This window comes from Pholcus phalangioides, unplaced genomic scaffold (genome assembly GCF_987345545.1).
Source record: "Pholcus phalangioides strain wild (caught in Gottingen) unplaced genomic scaffold, Ppha-v1.0 ptg000029l_1, whole genome shotgun sequence".
Classification (NCBI taxonomy): domain Eukaryota; kingdom Metazoa; phylum Arthropoda; class Arachnida; order Araneae; family Pholcidae; genus Pholcus; species Pholcus phalangioides.
In genome coordinates this window covers 1316947-1323660 of record NW_028301619.1, presented here as the reverse complement: position 1 = coordinate 1323660, position 6714 = coordinate 1316947, and positions in this window count along the sequence as shown.

Here is a 6714-nt window from a genome sequence, read left to right as displayed (position 1 = left end):
TCAACGTATTTTTTACAATATAAACAAAGCATTTTTAATTTGTTTTGCGGCCCCTAAAATTAAGGGGCACGGTGCGACTGCACCCTTCGCACCTGCCTAAGTCCGATCCTGTGCACCAGTAAAATAACCCCTAAAACTCGCTGCTGCGTTGTTCTCAGTCAGATGAAATGCGTCAAAAATCACGACTTTCTCTGCGAATTATTCAGTCAGTCCAGTACGCTCATAGTTTGACATTTTTGCATAAAATTTTTTTTTTAATTTTTGCAATTGTTTTTACTTGTCCTTCACTTGATTCGGAGCTCCAGGCTACGCGGTGTAGAATAGGGTGACTAGATGAGATGCCTGCAAAACCGGGATAAATCCCGAAAATCGTTGAAATTCGTTAATAATATCCGGGACATTTTTAAAACTCTTATTTGGTGGCATTACAGTGTAAAATTGTGTAAACTAACAATGTGTTACGAAAATATTATCACACTACTTCTACACAGAGGCGCGAAAACGAATAAAACATCAGGATTGGAGCCACGGTTGTCAGACATCCAGTGTATACGTGATTGTAGGGCGTATGCTACGAAGGGTGAGATGTGTTGCTGCAACACTATATACTCATAAATTACTACGGGGGGAGGGGTCTTAAGTACTCTTTCATAACGTCTATGCTCCTACGAACAGTCGACACTCCGTTTACGAACTTACTAATTCGTTCCGGAAGTCCGTTCGTAAACCGAATTGTTTGACACCGAAATAGTTTTTTCCCTTAGGAATCAATGTAAAATTGATGATTGATAATTGATCGTTGCAAGGACTCCGAATATTTTTAATGCGAGCTTTAACAGTGTCGAAGCCCTCAAAACTTCTGCCTGCAAGGCCACACTCGGCAAAAGGGAAAAATCGCAAAGAATTATGGGAAAGGGGCACGAAATAGCAAAAATCCTTGTGTGGGTGTAAATCTTTCATTTTTAGTTTTCCTAGAATAGAAAACAAAATACCGAGCAGAGGTTTATATTCAACAAACCACACCATTCAAACACCCCCTTCCCAACATTGCACATGTAAACGGGGCTACAGTGGTTCAAAATGGGTTCGGTGTCCTTTGGTTACATAAAATATTAACAAAGCAAAAATATAACAATGAAGTAATAAATTACTAGCACATAATATTTAACGTAGCTTAAAGTTAAATTGGAAAAATGTTGAAAATAATTCTATTTCATTGCGCAAGTAATAAACCGGGACAAGCAGGTTTCCCGAGGGCGGAAGATAGCGAAAAAACGGGGCATCTGGCCACCCTAGCCTAGAACCACCCAGATGGCGGCAGAACGAAACGATAAACCTCTCCGCTAATTATGCGTAGTACGTAGTACAGATGACACTGGATATCAAGCGAAGATAATTGGAAAGAAAAGTCACATTCCTCTGCGGGGAATCGAACCACCAACCTCACACTTTCCGTGCGCATCTGGAGGCTAATTTCGTTACGAGCTGCTGCTGAGTTAGGAGGCTGTCTATTGCGCAGTCCCGTTCAGCCCAAAGGAACACACTGTTCTTAGGACAGAAAATGTCTGTTCTTTGTAGTGTAATAGTAGAACACGCGCCCGGGAAGTGCGAGGTTGGTGGTTCGATTCCCCACAGAGGAATGTGACTTTTCTTTCCAATTATCTTCGCTTGATATCCAGTCATCTGCACTACGCACCTTTTGTGGTTCGATCTAGAGCAGTGTTTCCTAAAGTGGGAAATATCAACCGCTGGTGGGCAATGGAAGCTACGGGTTTAACATAAGATCCAATAGGCTCCCTTGAGTTGTGGGGCGACGTGAGAAAATTTCTCTGAAGAAGGGAGCGATGTGGTACAAAAAGTTTTGGAAACTATAATCTTCTAGACAGAGCAGTTTTCCAAACTTTTTGTTCCATCGCCCCACTTCTTCAAAAAATGTTTCTTCCCATCCCACCCCCAACTCAAGCCAACCCATAGGATCGTATGCTAAACCCAAAGCTTCTACCGCCCCCTTGGACTCTTGCATCACCCCCAGGGGGTGATATTGCCCACTTTGGGAAACACTAATCTAGAACTTCTAGAATATAGGTATAAGGGGCCGTTCAAGTATTACGTCATCATCGATGGGAGGGGGGTTTCCAATTTGCTGACTTCTGATGACAAGGGGGGAGGGGGGTTTCGATAATGCTTACGTCGTCCACCACCCCTTATAAAAATATGAGTTACGATTCAGAGGGGCAGAGCTGATGACGAAATTTTGCTGACAAGAGGGAGAGGAGGGGGTCAAAAATGGCTAAAAATTTGCTTACGTAATACTTGAGCGGTCCCTAAAGCCGCCTTAGTTCGATCCAGCGTAGATGTAAAAAAAATGCTAACAAATTACAACGCATATCAAACAGTACAGGTACTTAATGACTGTGGTTCACAAAATATAAGGTACCTCTGAGTAATATCGGCCACGATAAGATTCTGTGGTTGCTTTTGAAGCCGGTTTATGAAATCATAACAAGCAGTCGGCGGGAGAAAATATCTTCAAGTGTTTTTAAAACATTTTGAAAAAAGATATCTAAAAATCTAGCATTTTTTTGCTTCTTTTGGGAAATTTTATGAAACAAAAATTCCAAAAACTTCCAAAGATGTTTAAGAAAAAAAGAAAAATCCGAGATTTTTCTTCAAGAGAAGCCACCTCGTTGGGCATTTTGCCTGTTGTATTTGTATTAGATATATATATTATCAAAGACTTTAAATATAAGTAGAAAAAAAAATGGGGGGGGGGGGCTTTCAATGTTCGTGCTTAAAAAATATATTCAAATCTTAATTCTGCCTAGGGATTCTACTATAAAAGTTTTGTGAAAGTTCTTTTATAAAACTTGAAAAATACAACCAATAAACTGATCGGTTGCATTTGCTCGAATGTAACCGATCAGCTTATTCATTGTATTTTTCAAGTTTTATACAAGCACTTTTACAAAACGAAGGTTTTAACAACTTTTTTTTCTTTTTTTTTTTTTTAACCGAGCACAACTCAGGTCTATCGCCATAGGCAACCGGTTTTAACAACTGGCTGTTGCGAAGATATATTTTGGAAAGAGAGAAAATTCAACTGCCCCTGCGGGGAATCGAACCCACATCCTGGGAAACCAGATGGCGACTTCGCCATCTCGCCATCTGGTGGCAACGTCAGCAGTTGTGAGCTTGGCCCGAGTTTGGTCTGGCCGTCCATGTACGGTCCCTTTCAGTGTACACGAGCTCCAAGGAAAAATTGAGAGATTCTGTGCCTCTGTAGTCTAGTGCACTAGGGCGTTCACCCGGAAAGTGAAAGGACGTGGGTTCGATTCTCCGCAGGGGCAGTTGAATTTTCTCTCTTTCCAAAATATATCTATGCAACAGCCAGTTGTTAAAACCTTCGTATGGTAGCGGAGAGTGACGTCATCCTTGTACTTTTACAAAAATTTTATAGTGTAATCCTCCGGTCTTAGATTAGTTATTTCTGAAATATAAGATTTCATTTAAACGTTTTCCCTTTTCATTTATAAATTCAAGTACTCTCGCAATGTCGAGAGGAAAATATACTTATAGCCATGCTCCCCCCCCCCTCAGATCCTGGAGCAGGGCCTCCTGGACTGAAATGTTTTTCAGGCCCCCAAGCCAGACTTTTAACGGGTTCTTCTATAATGAATTTATAGCATGATAATGCTTCACACACCCCTGACCCAGCCTTTTGGCCATACAGGATAATCCGTAAATTGCCATCCCGCTCAGCGCTCATGGTGAGACGTGAAATAATTCTCCGAATATATATTATAGCATGAATATAAAACAAAAAATGATGGTGATTGTCCCGGGCCCAAGGGCTGGAGCCCTTTTAGCCCCGCCCTTGTGGGGGGGCATGCTTGTAGGGACCGGGAGGGGGGCATCAAAACCATTCAAGTGCTTAAGGCCATCAAACGTGTGAGTGATCGTATCAGTGATCAAGCTAGTTGGACATTTACCCCCTGACATTTTGCCTGACCTGACCATATGAGTGACCAAGTCAATGACTGTATGAGTGACCAAGTGTGTTGGACATTTCACCTGCCAGACAGTATCAGTGACCGTATGAATGACTGCATGAGTGACCAAGTGAGTGACCAAGTAAGTGGCTGTATGAGTGACCAAGTGAGTGACCAAGTAAATGGATGTATGAGTGACCAAGTGAGTGACCAAGTAAGTGGCTGTATGAGTGACCAAGTGAGTGACCAAGTAAGTGGCTGTATGAGTGACCAAGTAAATGGATGTATGAATGACCAAGTATGTGTCTTTGCGAGTGACCTTCTCCCATTCTAGTCCAATTTATCACACTGTTTTGGTTACTCACATGCTTGCACACTGTTTCGGTCACTCACATACTTGCACACCGTTTTGGTCCCACACATACTTGAATTCTAGGTCACTCTTTCGGTCATTCACAAGCTTGCACACGCTCTAGGTCACTCACTGCGTTGGTTCCTCGCTCTGTAGGTCACTCTTTTATTAGCTCACCTGCTTGCTCACGCTTTAAGTCAAACTTTTGCCCACTCACGTGCTTGCAATTTCTCTAGGTCACCCTGTTGGTCACTCACTAACCTGGTCCCTTACTGTCTCGGCAGCAGGGCCGTAAGAGCATCAAGGACCCATGGGTAAAGTGATATTTTTGAGACCCTACTTGGCTAGTGATGCTTGTCCGTACCAATTTACACGCTCGCTCTGAACAATTTTAACCGGATCTCATTCTTATGAGGCCCCGGACTGTGCCCGAGTAGACCCATGTGTTAAGACGGCACTACTCGGCAAAGGCAGGTTTATTTAGGGCTATATACAAATTTTGCCACCCTTCTCCCATTTTAGTAATTTTCTCGGCCACTCATTCCCCAAATCTGCCGCTCCTCTGAATTTGCCCCTCTGTTTTATAGCCCGCTAAGCCCCCCCCCCCTGTAAATACGCCTATGGGTGGGAGAGCAGATAATCGGCATCAAAAGATTCGTACATTACCGCAGAATATATAAGAATGATGAAAAGTATCCATTCCAAAAAATATAGACACAATGAAATGTAAATTAACACAAAATTTAGTGAAAAGTTTCAATCGATGAAAATTGAAGGACTTGAAGAAAATTATAATTTGACGAAAGAAATCATTTCGAAACTAATGCAAATTATAACGTAATGATCTGATAACTAATGAAAATTAAGAGTTGATGAATTAAAAATGTAAAATAACTGAAAAATGTAATTTCAGCACCTATAAAAATTCAGAATTAATGAAAGAAGAAAACGGAGAATTTTTGTTGATCAAAATTCAGAATGAAAGAAAAAATCCTAGAATCGATGAAAATTCAGAATTAAAGAAAGAGAAAAGAAACTCGAAATTGTTGAAAATTCAGAATTAATGGAAAAAAAAAACCCCGAAATCGATGAAAATTCGGAATTAATGAAAAAAAATCTCAGAATTGATGATAATTCAGAAATGAAAAAATTTGTCTCAGAATTAATGAAAGAAATAATTCCACAATATAGATGAAACGTCTAGAACATAGTTTCCCAACCTTTTTTGTCCCATCGCCTCCTTCTTCATAAATTTTTTTCTCCCATCGCCCCCCAACGCAATCTAACCCATAGGATCCTATGTTATACCCGTAGCTTCTACCGCCCCCCTGGAACATTCCATCGCCCTCAAGAGGGCGTTAACGCCCACGTTGGGAATCACTGATCTAGAATCATATCAATTGAAGCTCAGGCACAAAAATGTGTTTGATGTATGGTATTCTTGTTCACTTCTACTGGAAGTGCGGGGCCCGGTAGCACCCGGCTCTGCTTTTTTCAAAGATCCAATTGCGATTAGGTGTCAATAAGTACTTGGAGTCATATAAGCGATATTTTTAATTGTATACAAGAGATTTAATATGAACAGAGTACGGTTTGTTGATGTACAGTGAAACCCCTCTGTTGCGGACACTTGCGGGACAAAGAAATTCGTCCGTAACAAAGGGTTGACCACATCAGGGCAAGGGTTCCTGATGAAACTGTAAAATACAGTATGAACAATAAACTGAAATTACAAAAGAAATATTGTACAAAGTTTATTATATTGAATTTATATCTTTTGGAAAAAACGGATCAATCGATGGTGGGTTTCGCTGAGCATTCCTTCAAGCATTGGCAGCATGCGGCCCGCGGGCCAGCTGTTGGCCACTCTAGTAAAGAGGGTGTTTTGTAAGTGCTAACACGGCCTTTATCTCATCAACCATCCGTCGTAGAGGTAAGATTCCACTTTAAAAAATGCTTAACAGGCGTTCAAAATTTACCCTGTACCAGTTTTGGGAGTGAAAATACAGTGTATAACAAAATAAAAAAAAAATCTAAATTTTTAACGGTCCCTGTGCTCCTACTTCCATTTAAAAAAGTTGTCCTGTCTCTCCTGATGCTAACAAAAAAAAAAAATCCATGTTTCTAAGTGCAATATTCACCGAGGTATTCGAATTCAAAAAACAGAAGAAATTCGAGAAAGAACTGCTTTAAATGCGGTAAAACCATTTCACCCGCATTTAACGCTGTTCGTTCCCGAATTTCCGCCGTTTTTCGAATTCGAATATCTCAGTGAATATTGCACTTATACAGTGAATATATGCAAATACTATTTTTCAGATCATTATTCTTCTTTCTCAAATATCTCTGTGTTTGGTTAAGTTCTGTTTTAAG